The sequence below is a fragment of the Hyaena hyaena genome, unplaced genomic scaffold (assembly GCF_003009895.1).
Source record: "Hyaena hyaena isolate Hyena2069 unplaced genomic scaffold, ASM300989v1 scaffold_767, whole genome shotgun sequence".
Taxonomy (NCBI): domain Eukaryota; kingdom Metazoa; phylum Chordata; class Mammalia; order Carnivora; family Hyaenidae; genus Hyaena; species Hyaena hyaena.
The window spans coordinates 738,817-757,478 of NW_024081397.1; the positions used below are offsets into that span (position 1 = coordinate 738,817).

Sequence of the window (18,662 nt, forward strand, 5' to 3'; positions counted from 1 at the left end):
ATGGAGGAGGGCACTTGTGGGGATGAGCACTAGGTGTTATATGGAAACTAACTTGACAATAAACTATTTGTAAAAAAAAATCCATGAGCTAAGGATGTACTGAGGAAGTACATCAAATGGAAAGTTTTATAGGCAGAAGGGAATAGGAACAAGAAAGTTGTACTGGGCAAAGAAGTGAGTTGGTTAAAACAAGATTATTTTCCTTTAGGGGATAGCAGGGGTCCATCAGACAGATTACCAAGTTAGTGCTAGTCAAGTGATTCTTGACTGAGTAGTTTAAGATTCCATTTCTGGGAAGGCTGAAACTAATTAAGTCAGTTTGTTGATGTGGGGCTTAGCATCAGTGACTCCCTAGCCAGTTGTCTTGTTTTTAACATGAAAAACGTGATTTATGCTACTGACTTCAAGTTTGACTTCAATCCCTCTAGTTGATGGAACTAGTTTTAAATGCTTTGAATTTGGGAAACACTTCCCCAAAAAGGAAGGAAGGAGAAGCAAATCCCACCAGACTTCTGGAAAAGCTTAGCAGTAGTTACATTGGGTTTCTCAGCTCTGTGAGGACTCTGAATTCTGTTCTGAGTAGGAGAAGCTGGCAGACATCCTGTGATCCTTTTCAGGTTGCCTGAGCTAAGTCCCTGGCTGTTATCTTTTATGTTATTTGTCACTTGCTGATTTTCTTGAAAGAGCTCAACTTTAGAGATTTTGTTTCAGCCTTACTGAGAGCTCCCGTCCCACAACTGCTGAGAACCTGTTCTTTGGTCTTACATCTCTCACATTATTTGGAGTGAGATAGAAGTCAGACCACAGCGGGTGGGGGTGGAGGGTGGTGCAGGGGGAATGGGAGAAAATTAGATCTTGCATGATTCATAGGGGTTGTTTTTTTCCAGAGTTCCCCACAGGGTAGCAGCTAAATGTTTAATCTTGCTGTCTCTGTGAGGCATTATTCAAGCCAATTATTTGGGGGAGTGGATTGTTACACTGCTGCTATTTTGAGAGGAGTAAGCAAAATGTTTAGCTTTTAGGATATTTTGCACAGGCTTTAGAGATAAGAGGGTTAGGGTGTTACTGTTGCTAGATCCAAAGTAAGAAATATCAAATAGTGGCCTTAAATTCTGAATGTCCCCAAATGCTTTTCCCTGAAGCATATGAATACATGTATCTGAAGTCTATACAGAGACATAATCCATATTAGGGAAGAAAGGATCTGGGGATGGCCTGAGATTTCCCCAAGGTCAAGAAGAAGGTCTTGCCCCCTATTTCCAGCAACACCTTTATCTCTTCATCTTGGGTGAGTGCCACTGAAGCCAGTGTGGAGCTAGTCACTGGACTGTAGATAAGAGGACACTCACAGGTTTCTAGGGCAGCAGTGTCTTTCTCGTCTTCAAGAGGGCAGGCATGGAATCCAAACTTTCTCTGTGTCGCTCTTAAAACCAAGACATTATTTGTTCAATAGATACTGACTAAGGGACTAAGGCTCTAATTTGTGATACTGTATCATGAAGCCACAATTATTTAAAAAGTTTGATTTTGGCAAACCAATATACAGACAAATTACTAAAAGGGTATAGAGGTCCTTGAAGGAGCCCCAAATACTTAAGGGAATTAATATAGAAGAGTTTCAAATCAGTTTGGAAGAGACAGATTATTTAATAAATAGTTGGGACAACTGAAATAAAGTTATAACACGACATTAAATCCATTCCAAATGACTTAGAAATTTAAATGTAAAAATGTAGGGGTGCTTGCGTGGTCAGTCAGTTAAGCATCCAACTCTTGATTTCATCTCAAGTCAGGGTAGCATGGTTTGTAGGCTGGAGCCCCACGTTGGGCTCTGCATTGATAACATGGAGGCTGCTTGGGATTCCCTACTCTCTCTTTCTCAAAATAAATAAACTTGAAAAAAATGTAAAAAAAAACTTTAAATGTAAACACTTAAACGGGAGATTTTTTTCAGAATGAATATTAAGAGGTGGAAAGGTGCTCACTTTGGTAGCACATATACTAAAATTGGAATGATCCAGAGAAAACTAGCTTGGTTTCTGTGCAAGGATGACACGCAAATTTGTGAAGCATTCCATATTAAAAAAAAAATGGAGGGGAGCTGTGGAAGGTCTTTATAAATAATACTTAAACCCAGAAGCCATAAAAAGAAAAAATTAATACACATGACTATATTAAAAACATTTCTATACAGCAGAAAGCATAAAAATGAAAATTAGAACCTGAAGAAATACTTGCAATGTATAAGAGAAGGGCCTCATCATTCAAAAGAAATCCTTAGCTGACCGGTAAGAAAAAGGTCTTAGAAAATGTGCAAAAGACCCAGATAAGCAATTTATTGAAAAAAAAAAAAAACCAGCAAAACAAAATGAAAAACAAGTGGTTCCACCACATAAACAGATGCTTGATCTCATTGAAAATGAAAGAAATAGAAGTTAAAATCATGAACACAATTTTTCACCTATCAGATTTATCAGATGGTCTTGCAAAATCAATAAAGTGAGAAAATACACACAGACTGGAAAAAGGCAGTCCCATACATTATTGGTGGGAGCATAAGCCTCGCTATCTTTAGAAGGTACACATACTTTTAAAAAAAAAAAATTAAAGTTTACTTATTTATTTTGAGAGAAACAGAGACAATATGAGTTGGGGAGGGACAGAGAGAGGGAGAGAGAGAATCCCAAGCAGGCTCCATACTATCAGTGCAGAGCCTGATGCAGAGCTCAAACCCACATAACCATGAGATCATGACCTAAGCTGAAACCAAGAGTTGGACACTTAACCGACTGAGCCACCTAGGCATCCCTCAAAAGTACACATACTTTTGTATTTGATAACTTAATCCCTAGAATTCTACTGGTAGTCATGCACACAGGTTGTATAATGAAACAAATACTTATTGTGCCACTGTAGTAACCTAACACTAGACAAAATCTACATATGTGTTAAATAGGGGGCTGTTTAAATGGATTACAAAATGAATTGATAAGGGAATTAATAAAATATCTATTATAAATCAGGTAGATCTATGTAAACCAACATAAAATAATTCTCTGCATATACTATTTAGTTGTAAAAAATGTACAGAATAATGTACTCCTTTTTGTGGCATTTCAAGTAAGTAAGCAAATGACGAAATACTCTAAATATGAAATTGAGAAAGTGGCTATCACAACACATACAAAGTATAATTTATACTTTAAACAGGAAAGAACTAAACATATAATAATAATACCATATGATGTTTATAGTGTACTCATAAGCATCTTAAGAAAATATAATAATAGCTTTTAAACATGGATTGAGGAAGACCTTCCTAAGCAACTATAAAACCCAGTGGTCCTAAAGTTAAATAAAGGGAGTTAATAGGAGAAAATTTTGTAATGTACAAAAGAGACACATGAATATATTACATATGTAAAGAGCTTCTAAAAATCACTAAGAAAAAAGATAAATGACAAATTGAACAGGATTTGCAAAACTGAGTGCCTACCAAGATTAGAAAAGTCATTGGAAGAGGTCAGTGGCCTGTTTCAAGAGAAGAGGGACCTGGGATTCAGGACAGCACCTGCTCCACAAGAGAGAGAAGGCTGTCTTCTGTTCCAGCCATTTATTGCCAATAGGGCAATATTATAGAGCATTCATATACTCAGGAGAAGCCAGAAATGTGGATTTTAAAAATGTTAAATATTCCCATTTCTAAAGATCAGCAACTACTTTGACAAGAACTACAAAATGCTATGTAGAATGACCAAAATACTTGTCTTCAAATTTTGTTATAGAAAAATAAGCAGGGGCACCTAGGTGGCTCAGTCGGTTAAGTATCTGACTCTTGATTTTGGCTCAGGTCACAATCTAATGGTCTGTGGGTTCAAGCTGCATGTTGGGCTCTGCACTGGCAGTATGGATCTTGGTTGGGGTTTTCTCTCTGTCACTCTGTCTCTGCCCTCCCCTGCTCTCGCTCTCTCTCAAAATAAATAAATAAACCAAGAAAATATTTTTTAAAAAAAGAGAGAAAAATAAGCCAAGGCTGAAAACAGGCCATTCATAGGAGCACAAATGGCCAAAAGAAATTTAAAAATATAGCTACATTCCTTTAGTCAAAGAAAGGCAAAATGAAATGAGATACATTTTTCACCCATCACAGTGGCTGAAATTAACAAGAATAGATTGTGTGTTTGATGCAAGTTTTAATAAAATGGTCAATGGTATACATAGTTGATAAGAGTTTAAATGTTAATATCCTTTTCCCAGAGGGCACTTTGACACTATCAAAATAAAAAATTTAAGGGTATGCCCTTTGATTCAGTAATTCTATTCCTAAGTATTTATTCTACTAAAATATTTTCACTTGTGCAAAAATATGCATTTAGTGTTCTTTGTTATATTGCTTATAATTATGAGACATTGGAAAATCTCATTCCCTATGGAAGGATGGTTATATTAATTAAATTTTGGTTGAATCCCAATTGTATACTACTGTGCAGTCACTGAAAAGGATGAGGTAGCTCTCTGTGGCATTGAAAGAGCTCCAAGCTATACTACATGAAAAGAGCAAGTTGTAGCACAGTACATATTATTGAATCTCACTTATGTGAAAATTATTTGTATGTGTACATACACATGTGCATATAAACGTATTGAGAACAGCTTGTATACTCAAGTATATTCAGACTATTAGCCCTGTTAACTCTGGGAAAGAAGTGTGATAGATGGTGGTGGTAACAATGCAGTAGTGGAGATTTTTTACTTTTTTCTTTAGATGTTCTTTTATCCAGATCAGATTGGCAAACTTAATGTGTAAAGGAACACACAGTAAATATTTTGGGTTTTGTGGGCCAAATGGATTCCATCACAAATACTCAACTCTGCTGCTGTAGCAGGAAAGCAGCCATTTACATATTGTATGTAAATATGTAAATGACTGGAGGTAGCTGTGTTCCAATAAAGCTTTATTTATCAGAAGAGACAATGGCTGGATTTGGCTCCAGGGCTGTGGTTTGTCAGTTCTGCTTTAAATGCTTTTCTCTTTTCTGTAGGTCTTTATTTCTTTAGATGCTTGAATATGAAGACAGCAGTGAGAACCAAGAATGGGATCCATTTGGAAGACTAGCTCTCATGGCAAACGTGTTCAGTGGCATAGGGGTTTTCTCAGAACATCCCTGTGGTGTGATTAGGTATTGCTGCCAGTAGAGTTGAGTCTCATTTTGTGGCATCCAAGCTTGACTCCCTGAGCTATATCCCCCAAATGCTATACGTTTCTTAATTTCTTGTGATAAACTTGTTTTTGGTTGTTGGTTTTTTTTTTTTTTTTTGAGGTAGCCAGAGTAGAATCTGTTGTCTGCGGTCCTGTCTAATATGCATGTTTCATTTTATTATAAAAGGGATCTTTTATTCCCTCATATCTTCTAAGTGATTGTTGATTATATATGAGAAAGCTATTAGTTCTTTTCTATATTAAATTTGTAAGTAGCTACCTAACTTAATTCAGATTGTTTTTAATCATTTGTAATGAAATTTCTTGTGTTTTCCACTCATATAACCATATCCTCAAATAATATTACTTTTGCCTCTTTCCCATATTTATTCTTGACTTCTTGTCTTCCAAAGTGCATTAACTCACAATAACATTACAGGACATTACACTGGTTCCTGATCAATGTTAAATAATAATAGATATAATATTGGACATCTGTGTCTTGCATTTAATACTTGTAATGTTTTATCAGAAAGAATAATGCTAGATTTGGCTTTGTTATGTATTTAATTAATCATGTGGAGCCTTCATGTATCACTATTTTGACATTTTAAATCATAAAAAGATGTCAAAATTGGTCAAATGCCTTTCAGCATCTCTGGAGATGATCGTATCTTCTTTGTCATCCAATATGGTGAATCACATTTAAGACTGCTAAATTGCCCATGTCAAACAACACAGCAGAAAGGTTATCAGAGTTCATGACAGTCCCTCAAGGTGGAGTTCTTTATATAAAGTACCATTCTGACTCATCTAATGCTTCGTGCCTTAAATTCCTCTTGATCTGATATTGATATCACAACACTCATGTGTTCCCCAGCCAGACTGGCAGAAAATTGCCCATCTCACCCTTAGAGAGCCTCACACCCTTGCCTTGCATTAGCTGAGAAGTCCAAGGGAACAAATCCCTTCCACAAGGAGTCAGCCCAGCTTCCACTGGTAGCTGAACAGGGCACCACAGTTTCATGCTGCTCCTGAATTGGTCCACTGATGCCAGGAGGTCTTAAGTTCCTGCTTCTGCCCAGGGTCCGTAGGGTTCCCAAAAGAACATCTCTGTGAACATGTCCATTCCCCCTGGACTATGCTTGACCAAAGTGGACTTCATCAGCTTCCGCAACACAACCCTAAGACCCAGTTCTTTGACTAGAGTTCATGTCTCTGAGATGCTCTGCTCAGGCTGACCCATTTGTCCCACAGACATGATGGTTTTTGTAGGTCTAGGACCTTCATCAAAAGATTTTCCTTGTCAACTCTCCAAACAGAAAAGGTTCTTTTCAGTCCTTTCCTTCGACAATACAGCTCAACTTTGTGTTCAAGCTTTCAAACACACAATGGCATATTTATATGTATCTTAGACCAGGCAGTATTTTAGCTTATATCCCCCTCAAAGCGGGCTACTCTCTTCCCTTCTCCTCCATTTCCACCTCATGTTAGAGTAGAGGGCGGCATAAAGAAAAAGACCCAATCATATGGGGGAGGGGAGAAGAGAAGAAACTGATTACATGTGGTGGGGGTGGAGGAGAAAAGGACCTAATCACATGGATAGGGGAGTGGATGAGAAGGAACCAATCAACTTTAGGGGGCGAGTGACACTTTTCACAAACCACAGTGTGGTAGTGAGGGTAGCCCTTACACTAAAACAGCTGAAAATAAAATTATGTTAAATTCTCTAAAGGTCACTCTTAAGTAAGTTAACTTTTACTATAGTGTTTGTGTGTTGTGTTTTGTTTGTGTGCATATGACTTAAAGGTAGGTAATGGGCTTTTAGTTCTATGATTATGTGTGTGATTTTAGATATGTTGTGATTGGGGCACCTGGGTGGCTCAGTCGGTTAAGCATCTGACTTCAACTCAGGCCATGATCTCACAGTTTGTGAATTTGAGCCCTGCGTCTGGCTCTGGGCTGACAGCTCAGAGACTGGAGTTTGCTTTGGATTCTGTGTCTCCCTCTCTCTCTGCCTCAACCCTGCTTGCACTGTCTCTTAAAAATGAACAAACATTAAAAAAATTTTTTTAAATATATTAGCTTCTCTGTTTCTGGGCTTAACAGATTTTGACAGTATCTATATGACTCTTTCTGATGAAAAATGTGGAAACTTTTGCCTTTATACTTTGTCACACATTCTGTTCCATCTCTCCAAGTTTGTCACACAGAGAGGTAAAAATGTACTACTCAAATACACAGAAAATGTAACTTCATTTTAAATAACTGGGCTCATTTTATCCTGGAGCATTTATTCCCATTCTGTAGTAAAGGAGATGCTAAATGAAGCAACAGCAAACAATATAAATAAAATAAAACTTCCAATATTCCATCCCTGTTTTTTCCCCAAAGAAACTTTTTTTAAGTTTATTTATTTATTTTGAGAGACAGAGAGACAGAGAGAGAGCATGAGCATGCAAGTGGGGGAAGGGCAGAGAAAGAGGGAGAGAGAGAGTCCCAAGCAGGCTCCACACTGTCATTGCAGAGCCCAATCTCATTAACCATGAGATTATGACCTGAGCCAAAATCAGTCCCATGAACCACTCAACTGATTGGCTGAGGGATGCCTGAGCACCCTGGAGCCCCTCCCAAGAAATTTTAAACGTGTCTGTTCTAGGTGCCTTAGGCTAATCCAATTAAAACTGTCTCTGTGGGGTATGGTTACTGGATTTAGCAAATCAAATACAAGACATACTTTTTCAATGGGACATACTTATACTTAAAAAAAGTATTGTTTATGTGAAATTTAAATTTAACTGGGCATCCTGTATTTCATCTGGCAATCTCATCTTGGGGTAACAGAAAGGGAACGTTGAATTTATCAGGAGGCTCCCCCCCTCTCTTCTCTTTGGGTGGTATCTAGGCATCAGGAGGTCTAAGTTACATCATCATGGAGGTAGAGGCCATCTGGTCTCCACGTTTATTGTCTGCTGACTTCTGGTGACAGCTGGTTGAGGTGAGATTTATTTTGTATACTTTGGGTGTGTGTTTCTGTCTATTTTGGCCCACTGATGAACTTGAGAGGCTGCCAGTACTTGTGATCCATTTTCTTGAACCAGGCTTTGCTGGGATTGCTCCAAGACCATCAACATGCTTCCTGATGACTGGCCTCTCTAGGCCATCTAGATGCCTAGATGCCTAGATGCATCTTCCATCCTGCCCCCTCCAGGGGGCCTGTCCCTGCAGCCAGGAGTGAGAGAGGCAATGTGAGGGACCATCCTAAAAAACCACACAGGTGAGAAATAGTCAAGGGGAGGAATAATTTTTGCCAAAATCGATGACAAGATTTGCCCTTTTTCTTTTACTCCACCACCACGTAGTTTCTTCTCTGTGTTAAATTACTTAATGAAAAGAAAGATGGAATAGCTGAACAGGCCCTCTTTCAGACTTGCATACTCTGCCTGTCTCTTATGTAGAACTCCAGTCTGAGAGGAATATTCTCCTTGCTTCTACAGCCAACCCTTGCCCTCCAACCTTACCTTTTCCAGAAGGACAAATCGGTTAGGTTTCCAGAACACTGTCTTCCAATTTTAGAGAATCTCTTCTCTATTATGATGTCTATAGAGGTATATATACATTTACTTAAGCATTAGAATAAAAACTTAAAGTTATTTTTTTAAATTTTATTTTAGAGGAGAGAGAACATGTAAGTTAGGGAAAAGGGCAGAGGGAGAGAGAGAGAGAGGAAATCCTAAGCAGACTCCATGCTCAGCACAGAGCCTGATGTAGGGCTTGATCTCATAATGCTGGGATCATGATTTGAACCAAAATCAAGAGTCAGATACTCAAACAACTGAGCCACTAAGGCACTCCAGAATAAAAAACTTTATATCTTCTGTCTTTAATCAGAGTTCTCATAGTAATTTTAATGACTACATACTAGTACAGGAAGTTAATCCAGTCTATGTAAACTATCTCCTATTGTTAGACACTTTAACATTCTGATTTTTTCTTTCAAAATAAAGTTTGTGAACATAGAAATTCCTGGAGTTTTGTGTTTAATATCGTTTCCTCATTTTGTATGATCAGCATTGGGATTACTGTGTCAAATAAGAATTTAAAGTGCATCCTTGGTATATATAAGCAAATTGCTTTCCAGAAGACCTGTTATACCCTGGGAAAAAAATGGGATGTGATTAATATTTATTGTGATGCTATTTTCCAAAGACCAAGAAAGGCACAAGCCCTGCTCTAGCCATCAGGTTGTTGATGGAGACATATCAATGGGGGAAAACATAGCCATTGGCTAAGATATGGGCTCCTACCTCTGTCTAGCACTCATATGAGCCATGTGGAAACTTAATAGAAGTCTGTGACCCCATACCCAGATCTAGGTCTTATACATCATGATCATGATGGCAGGGTTGGGTTGTACCTGCTCACAGAAGGCAGGAAAGCAAGTCTCTTGAGAACTTTCCTGACCTTGAGGTTAGAGCATGTGTAGACTGTCTAGTTGGGGCCTTTCCACACTGTATTCACAGGTCGGGGCTAGAGTCTCAGACCTGCCTATTTGGGAAGCCTGTTCCAAGTTTCAGTAATGGGGTCCAGTTGCAGCAACTGGGAGCCCCACGTCAAATCAGGAAGTGCATATTATCTCTGAGGAGTATCAGAAAATCCCACTCTGCCCTCATGGGCCTGGTTCGCAGATATTTACTGCTGCTTCCCTGTGATGACCCTCTTTTGGTCTTTGTGACAGCCTCACTTAAATTGGTAAGTAAAGCTTCTGACATCAGCCACGATGGGACATTAAAGTGCAACCCTGATACATTAGGCAAGAAATCACATCCTTTTTCATTCCAAACTCTGCTTAACTATGTGACCTAAACAATTTTAACAAAAATATAGTTCAGAGGGCAGGTTAGCAATGTAAAACAATTCATAATATTTGGGTTCTTGAGACAGAATCCCACAAGGAAATAAAATGCTTCCTTTGCTCTCAGATTCAGTAAAGTCCCTGATCTTTCCTCATGAGTTTTAATTCTGTGGTGTTCCAGCCACGCTGAGCAGGGGGTGTGGTGTAGAAATGCTTTGGGTCCCTTCCTCAGAAGTTGTGGTCTGGGCTGGCTTGTTCCAGTTTGGTCATGCCCCTCAGTACTGGGATGTTCACATCTTATATACCCCACTTTTCTGGGGGGACTCATATAGAATCAGCCTCATAGCCACACAAAATTTATTTCCCAGTCAGAAGTAAGACTCCTAAGACTTAGCACACTTTACACTCAAGGACTAGCTGTCAATAGGTTGTGCTAATGAAAAAATGGAAAAAGAAAGGGATAAGGCTACTTATTTGTTTGTTTGTTTGTTCTTAAGGGAAAGGCTTTTAAATTCAGCTCTCTAAAAGCTTTGTCAAGATTACTGGAAACATTTTGGCTAGTGAAAGAATCAGGGACATGCGTTCAGATCCATCAGCACATGAGCCAGGATACTTCTTTCAGGAAATTTAGATTAGTGAATCACACCTGGATGGAGCCATTTGAGGCCCTTCCTTAACTTCAGGAAGGATCCAAGCCATGTACGTATACATTTCTGATGGGATCACTCTGATGAAAGTGGTGCCAAGGTCTCATGGCACTTTTTCCACTCTTCGTTAGCCCCCCTGGCTCCTTCTGTCTCCACCCAAATCAGCCAAGCAGCCAAGGAGGGCTTGGGGAATAATCAAGTAATAATGCTTTCAATCTGTGGTTACCTCTTTCCCCTTGTTCACCTTGAGGTGTGGACTTTGCCTTCCCTGGGATCCCAGACCTAGAACTGTGTAAGGGAAGTTTCCATTGTTCATTATATTTAGTTTATCTTCTGAGGGGTCACAGCATAACCCCCAGGAAAACTATTGGAGAAGAAACAGTTTCTAAACTCCTCCTTTTAGAAATATTGATACTAAGGGTAAAACCTAGCAGTTGTTGAACATACGGCTCCTACTAGGCACTGTCCTCAGTTCCATGTGTTTATGAAATCATTTTATCTTTCTGTCATCTAGAGTGCTAGAAGGCAGGGTGCCCCCTTCCTGTAGAAGCCTCAAGATCTCCCAAGGGTGGAAGGTGCTGTGAGCACAGGCAGGGCCTCCTTGTTAGTTTGAGCAACAAGGCAGGATGTGCAAAGGAGACCCATAGGGGGCTGCTTATATCTCTGCCCACAGAGATATCAGCTCCACAATGCCTGATACCAAGACCATGATAATGACACATTTCTGGGGCCACTTCTTGGGTGGGTACCAGGGATATAACACAGGCTGATGGGCTGGGCAGCTTCCCAGGATGTGCCACAGTGGGCTGTCTGAGATGTCACTGGGAGTACCTGGTGATCCTGGACACATACTTGGGTGGACTGAACACTTGATCTTGAGATCTTAATTCATATGACAAATATGTATTGAGCACACACTGTGTGCCAGGCACAGCAATGAACAAATAGCCTTGGTCCTTATTTGAACATTTCATTGCTTTCTGGCACCATAAGATGTTCCAAATTCACCTTGAATTATTCTTCCCCATGCTTGGAATCAATCACTTCTTCATGAAGTTCTGATTCATTTTGTTAGAGAATGATGAATAGAAGCCAAAGTCTGGGTACGTAGTATTATCATTGCCACTGAAGTGTCATTGCCTATAAGCTGTCTTAGATTGTCACAAGAACTCAGGAACCAACCCAAAGGAGCTCTTAAAAACCAAAGCTAGAACAATTTGAACATCAGAATAAATAATACTACTATTAGATTATAACCCATAAAAAAATAACTGTCCATATGCTCATGCTGATATAAATAAATAATTGAATGGCTAACTAGAGGAGAAGGGACAGCTCCTTCTTATAAAATTGCTATTAATAAGTGTAAATAGACAGAAATAGAAAATCACCTTTAGGCAAGCTTCTCAGTACTAATTATTGGAGACAGCACCTACCCGTGGATGCTAAAAGTTTGAGGAGATGCAGGACATTTGCATACTCTCAAAGTATTTTCCTCAAAATATTTGCCAATGACAAGGTGAAAAGTAGTAACTCTGCAATGAAGAGACACCTCCTTACCCAAGTGATCAAGGTTAGCATCATCAGTAACAACCCTGTGATAAGATTCATAATGAGCAAGCACCTCTGGGGTGATCTGGCCCCAAATCTATACTTTCCTCCCAATAATGAGAAAACACAGACAAACTCAAAGGATAAGGGAAAAAAAAAAAACACTTTACAAAATAACTTTTCAAAGCACTGAAGTCATGAATGACAAGTCAAGGTTGAAACTGTCACATTTTGCAGGAGAATAGGAAGAAATAAACATTAAATGCAACGCTGGCCCCAGGAACAGAAAAAAGACACGTGGAAAAAGAAGTGAAACTCTCATAAGACCTGTTGTTTAATTAATAATATTCCTTATGTTGATCACCGTCCTGTGGTCATGTGAGATATTAATATTAGTAGAGACTGGGAGAGGGGTGTACTATTTTCACAAACTTTCTATAAACCTAAAGTTAATACAAATAGAAAGTGAATTAAAAAGAAGGAAGAAATACAAAACAAAACAAAACAAAAAGCCCAACATCTCTACTCTCTTTAGGAATCCTTGCTAATTGTGAATCCTTGGGCAGGATACTTAACAGTGCCTCTGACTTCTCTTCTGTAAAATAGAGGTAGTAGTAGTGGTATCTAACTCATCAGATGGTTAGGAGAGTTAACTCAAGTGTAAGACCCTGGCCTGCACCTGGCATGTGGTGGGCACTGATGAGAGTCTGCTGCTGGAATTATTTAATGTTCTTGACTCATGTGTATACCCCTTTGGCTCGAGTCAGCCTTCTGGACTCCAGCAGCTCAAGCAAACTTAAGAGCATGCACACTATCATACAAAAAGAACAAAGACGGGGAGCGTGGGTAGCTTAGTCAGTGGAGCATCCAACTCTTGATCTCAGGTCTTGATCTCAGGGTCATGAGTTCAAGCCCTGGGTTGGGCAAGGAGCCTACTGTAAAAAAACTAAAATTAAATAAAACAAACAAAACAAAACAAAAACAAAGGGAAGGTGGCTCATCCTTTGGGGGAGGAGGGTATGAGGCTCCTGCTTCAGGAAAAGGCAGTCTCTGGGACATACCCACCTAAATATGTGCCCCTAAAAGTGATTGCCTGGGAGGCTTCCTTTTTAGGTCTCTGTATCTTCTTGCCCAAACATGGTTGCCAAGTGCACAGTCCCATGAGCTGGGTAAGCTCCAGGAGAGATGTATGGTAGGGGCCCCTGCATTGTGTGGGCTATTGGATGACACAAGCTGAGGTTCTTTCCAACTGCAATTGCTTAGGTGGTGAAAGCCTGCGGACCTGGCACAGGATGAACATGTTTGGAAGGAGGGCTGAGTCAAAAATCTGTGATGCTTATCCTTCTGCTCACTCTTCATTATAAAAAAAGTCCTTGAGCTACCAATGCCTTAGAATGAAGACTGCAGTGCAGAACTGTTGCCCAACCTCAGGTGCCCTAGAGTTTGCCACAAGCTTCTGGATAGACTTATCTCTCTCTCTCTGGAACATGATTCTCTTTGAAAATTTTTCTAATTCTTTTACATTATCTTTCTCCTCCCCAGAACTCTATGGAGTTAAAATGCCAGCAAAGTTAAAAGCTTTCCAGTTTTTCAACCCTAAAGCCTAAGACTCACCCTTAATCTGCTTCTTTTCTAACTGTCTACATTCAGCTGATAGATGCAAATCATGTCTGCCTTGCTTTCCAAAGAGTGTTAGCACATTTGGCCACTCTGCTCTGGGCCCCCACTTTTGCTTACTGGGATTCCTACAAAGTTTCTCCCTGTTCCCAGTGTCCTTCCATCAGTCAGTTTCCCCACAGCCTCTGGAGTGGTTTCCAAACAATCTAATTAAGGGTATGTGATGAAGCCCCTCAAAACCTGCAATGACTTCTCAGTCTATCCAGGATTTAATGACTTTTGCCCTCTCTTCTCATCACTCATGCTGCTTTGCAGTTCCTCAGACAAACCAGGCTTGATCTGGTCTCAGGGCATTTACATCTCTAGTTCTCTCTGTGGAGAGCTTCCTTCCTACAGATATGCACTCACTATCTTTCTTGAGATCCTGTATCTTGGGTCACATTTAATGGGGCTTCCCTAACTACCTAATCCAAAACAGCAACCTCCCTGAATCTGCATTGAAATCTGTCCCCTTACCCTGCTTTAGTTTTCTTCACTGCACAGATGCCTGTCATTAGATAATATGTTTGTTTGTTTATTGCCTGTCTTCTCCCCTGGAAAGTACATTCCATGAAATTAGGGATTTTGTCTTATTCATCCCTGTATTCCTTATATCTAGAATAGCGTCTGGCACATGGTAGGTTTTCAATAAACTTGTTGAAAGATCTGTGGATGTTCCAGGGTTTAGTGATCTCCCCTTTTCCTAAAGAGCTGCTGTGTTTTTAATCTACATTCATTCGACAGGAAGTGATACCTTGTATTATTGCATACCCTTTTGTCTACATGCTTTATATTGCCAACTAAATGTCAAAGAGCTCAGGCAGAAGACTATTCTTCGTGCTCTTTGCATGCCCTTACCTAGCACAATGTTCTGCACCCAGTAAGCGTTAAATGTGTATCTGTTGCTGTGGTAGCAAGCTCGGTTTTTCTTTTGATGTCAGCATATAATTTTATTTCTTTTACATTTTTAAATATTTATTTATCTCTGAGAGAGAGAGAGACAGAGTGCAAGTGGGGGAGTGGCAGAGAAAAAGGGAGACAGAGAATCCAAAGTAGGCTCCAGGCTCTGAGCTGTCAGCAGAGTCTGATGCAGGGCTCGAACTCATGAAATGTGAGATCATGATCTGAGCTGAAGTAGGACATTTAACCGACTGAGCCACCCCAGTGCCGCATTGATGTCATCATTTTAAAAAGAAGTTTTAGTAGACTTAAACCAAATTCGGGTCTCAAGGACCACATATCTAGCTCCAACTGGTAAATTAAAGCCTATTCTCATACATTAGCTTTATCTCTCTGCTAAGAGATAGAGACAGTTATGAAGTCAAATTCTAGCATACTGGGATTCTGCTCCACCCTGGGCACTCAGACTAGTTATTCTCAAAGTGGGATCCACAAACCCCTTTCAGCGGGTCTAAGAGATCAAAACAATTCTCATAGTAATAAGTTGTATTTGCCTTTTCACCATGTTGATATTTACATCTATGTTGCAAAAGCAATTGTGAGTCAAAACTGCTGACGTCTTAGTACAAATCAGAGCAGTAGTACCCAGCCACACTAGAGGTCATAGGGAAAAAAATTTGTGTGATGAATTGACAAGCTCAAGTAACAGATCTTCCTTCATAGAACACCATTGTTGTTCAAAAGAACAAGTGACAAATGCGTCAGTCAAAGTTGGGTATCTGGCAGACATTGTCTCAAAAAGAAAAAAGTGAGGCCATCATTTCAAGAAAAATAAGGGGCAATATTTGCTGCCAATAATGACATTCAAGCTGTTAAGTGAAAGTTAGAAGTTTGGAAAACATGGATAGCTTTCTAGTACTTCCAGACTTTCTGATGAGATCGGTGGTGGTATTTTTTTAAAAATGGGAATTTTAGTACTGTAAAATCAAATGAATCAACATTTAGAAGATCTGTCTACAAAGCTCAGGGAACCAGGATTTTTCAAATGAGCAGGGTGTGATGCTACAAAACCAGGCCAGGCTAAGGCCTGTTCAAAATGCAAGACAGGTTTCAGATTCTGTGTCTCCCTCTCTCTCTGACCCTCCCCTGCTCACACTCTCTTTCTCTCTCTCAGAAATAAATAAAAACATTTAAAAAAAACCCAAAATGCAAGACAGACCCATGATTTTAATGTCACAGAATGTATACACTTCATTGATTTAGGTTCAGATTCCACAGTGTAACATTTTAAGAAGTACTACTTATTGAGTTTTGGTGTAGTACCAAAGGAGGCTATCCACAAGTACTTTAAGAGACTATTAAAATGCTCCTCTTCTTCCTGACAGCATGATTTTGTAGGCCTAGATTGTATTAATCTGCCAAAACAAGGTATTAAACCAATTTGAGTGCAGGAGCAGAGATGGGAAAATAGCTATTAAAGAGATTTGCCAAAACATAAAACAGTGCTATTCTTCTCTTTAACTTTTTTATTTTAAGAAATGTTATATTCACAAAAAGTATATCTTTTATGTGAAGTTGTGGTAGGTTTATTCCTTCAAAAATGAATAATATATGCTTTAAATTTTTCTCAGTTTTAATTTCTAATATGGCTGACATTGACAGATGCACTCTGCATAAACGCAAGCTCTTTGGAGTCTTCAAGAATTTTTGAGAGTGGATGGGGCGCCTGGGTGGCTCAGTCGGTTAAGCGGCTGACTTCGGCTAAGGTCATGATCTCACGGTTCATGGGTTTGAGCCCCACGTTGGGCTCTGTGCTGACAGCCAGCTCAGAGCCTGGAGCCTGTTTCAGATTCTGTGTCTCCCTCTCTCTCTGACCCTCCCCTGCTCACACTGTGTATCTCTCTCTCTCAGAAATAAATAAAATATTTTAAAAAAAAGAATTTTTGAGTGGAAGGGCTTTCTGAACACTGCTATGGTAGATGCAATGAGAGTGAGAGCAGGAAATGGGTATCCTCTCTCCTGGGGATGGTGATTACAGAAGACATGCTAATTTGAATGGTAGTCACTATGGATGAGGACCAAGCCCCTGAAAGAGTTGTACATTTTCTGCATTTTCTGATTGGTCCAAGAAAGACTAGTGTTCTGAGTTGAAACAGGGTTGTTACAGCTGGAAGAGCTCCTTTTCTTTAAGCATTTCAGGCTACCGACCCAGGATAGATGCCCATCCACAAGATTCTAATTGTAGGAAGCAAAGAATGTTCCTTCTGATAGTCTGTGTCCTTTTCTTCTCCCTCCTCTGGTTATTAAATGCACTTGCTTGTTTGTGCTTCTCATACACTGTATTTTACTCAACATTTCACTTCTTGGAAGCTACTGGAGGTTTTTTTTTGTGCCCCTACAGTTTTTTCTCCCTACTTTACGGCAGTCTTCTGCACAACAGTAACTGTGCCTGTCCAACTGGGTCTAGGCAGTGCCACCCTCAGAACCCAGTTTAGTTTGGCACACCACAGGTCTTTAGAATATGTTTGCTGAATGAATGAATGAATGAATGCAGAGCTGTAATGCTATTTAGGATAAAGATGAAAATGTTAGGTGCATTGTTACTTAATACGTTATTCTGCATGTCATTTCATCCCACGCAGGCTTTGGGAAACACAGAACTTGGTCTCCTACAGGCCATGACATAGCTGGAAATTGATGATCAAGCCCTACCTAGTCTGAGAGTTAGGAAACTGGGCATCTTGTCTAGGCTCTGCCCTTAATGTGCCTTGATGCCTCCCCTTTCACTAGGTAAAGATAGAAAATTAGCTGAATATATGTTCTCTGGATACAGAAGCAGTCACACAGACAAGGATTTTTGACTGCTCACTTATCTCAAGTGTTAAAGCAGAGCGGTTATAAATTTGCCATTAAGGGGCTTTTGTTTCAGAATTAAAAGTCATAATGAATTTAAAATATCTAGTTGGGCCTGTATTCTCTAAGAAATAAATAAAAATCGTTAAGAATCAAAACAAAATACAGCAAGGGCTGAGAAACTTTGTAATGCATCTCACCTTGCCTTCAACCAGTGAGATTTATACATTCAGTCAATAGCTTTTTATTGATCCCTATGTGCACATGTGACAGTACCGCTGTAGAACCTGGGGTGCTCACAAGGCTATCATATTCTGCAAGGTGCTTGCCCTTTCTGGGGCCTCAGTCTCCTTGTATCTAAAAGTCAATGTTAGAAAAGGTGTTTTTCCAGAATATTTTCAGGTATTCACAGATGTTTCATCTGTTCACAGACGTTCACAGATGTTTCATCTGTGATTTTGATCAGCCAAGGAAACATTTCTCTGCTTCTCTTTTATATACCTATTAAAGTCTTGGCTAATGGAATTTAAAATATTTTGAGGTTTAACCAGCAAAACTTCCTTCTTCCTCAGAAGATAATGAGATACTTCAATAATAGGGGTAAAAAGAGCAAATGTCTTGGGAAGTCTGAAGACCTCCATCTGTGCATGATTCTCTCTCACTTAGCATTAAGCCACCTCTAGGTAGGAACACATCAAATCCCCTCTGCTCATCTTGGAAATTCATCCCTTTCTTTACATATGGCTTCATTTGAGGGACTGATTAATTTTTCATGCTTGTAATTCTCTGGCTCAGCCTCATGCAGTGACTTGACTGCTAAAGTCTTGTTATAAATCCACTTATTTTTTACAAGTCCTACTATTATTATATGAGCAGCTGGGATGCAATGGATGGCACTGCTCATTAGTTCTGTTGGCAAAGCAAAGGAGAGCTCTCTGTGTTCTTCTGGACCCTTTCTTCCCTCTTCCTCCTCTACATTTGCCATATTCTACTCCTCTTC

At 39.6% G+C, this 18,662-nt stretch overlaps 1 non-coding gene across 1 annotated transcript; it reads left to right on the forward strand.

Annotated features, from left to right (window-relative positions):
- The first annotated feature begins 1,977 nt into the window (after nucleotides 1–1,977).
- LOC120221197 lies at nucleotides 1,978–2,084 on the forward strand. Its single transcript, XR_005525758.1, has one exon. It is a non-coding gene; the product is annotated as a U6 spliceosomal RNA (small nuclear RNA).
- The last annotated feature ends 16,578 nt before the right edge of the window (nucleotides 2,085–18,662 follow it).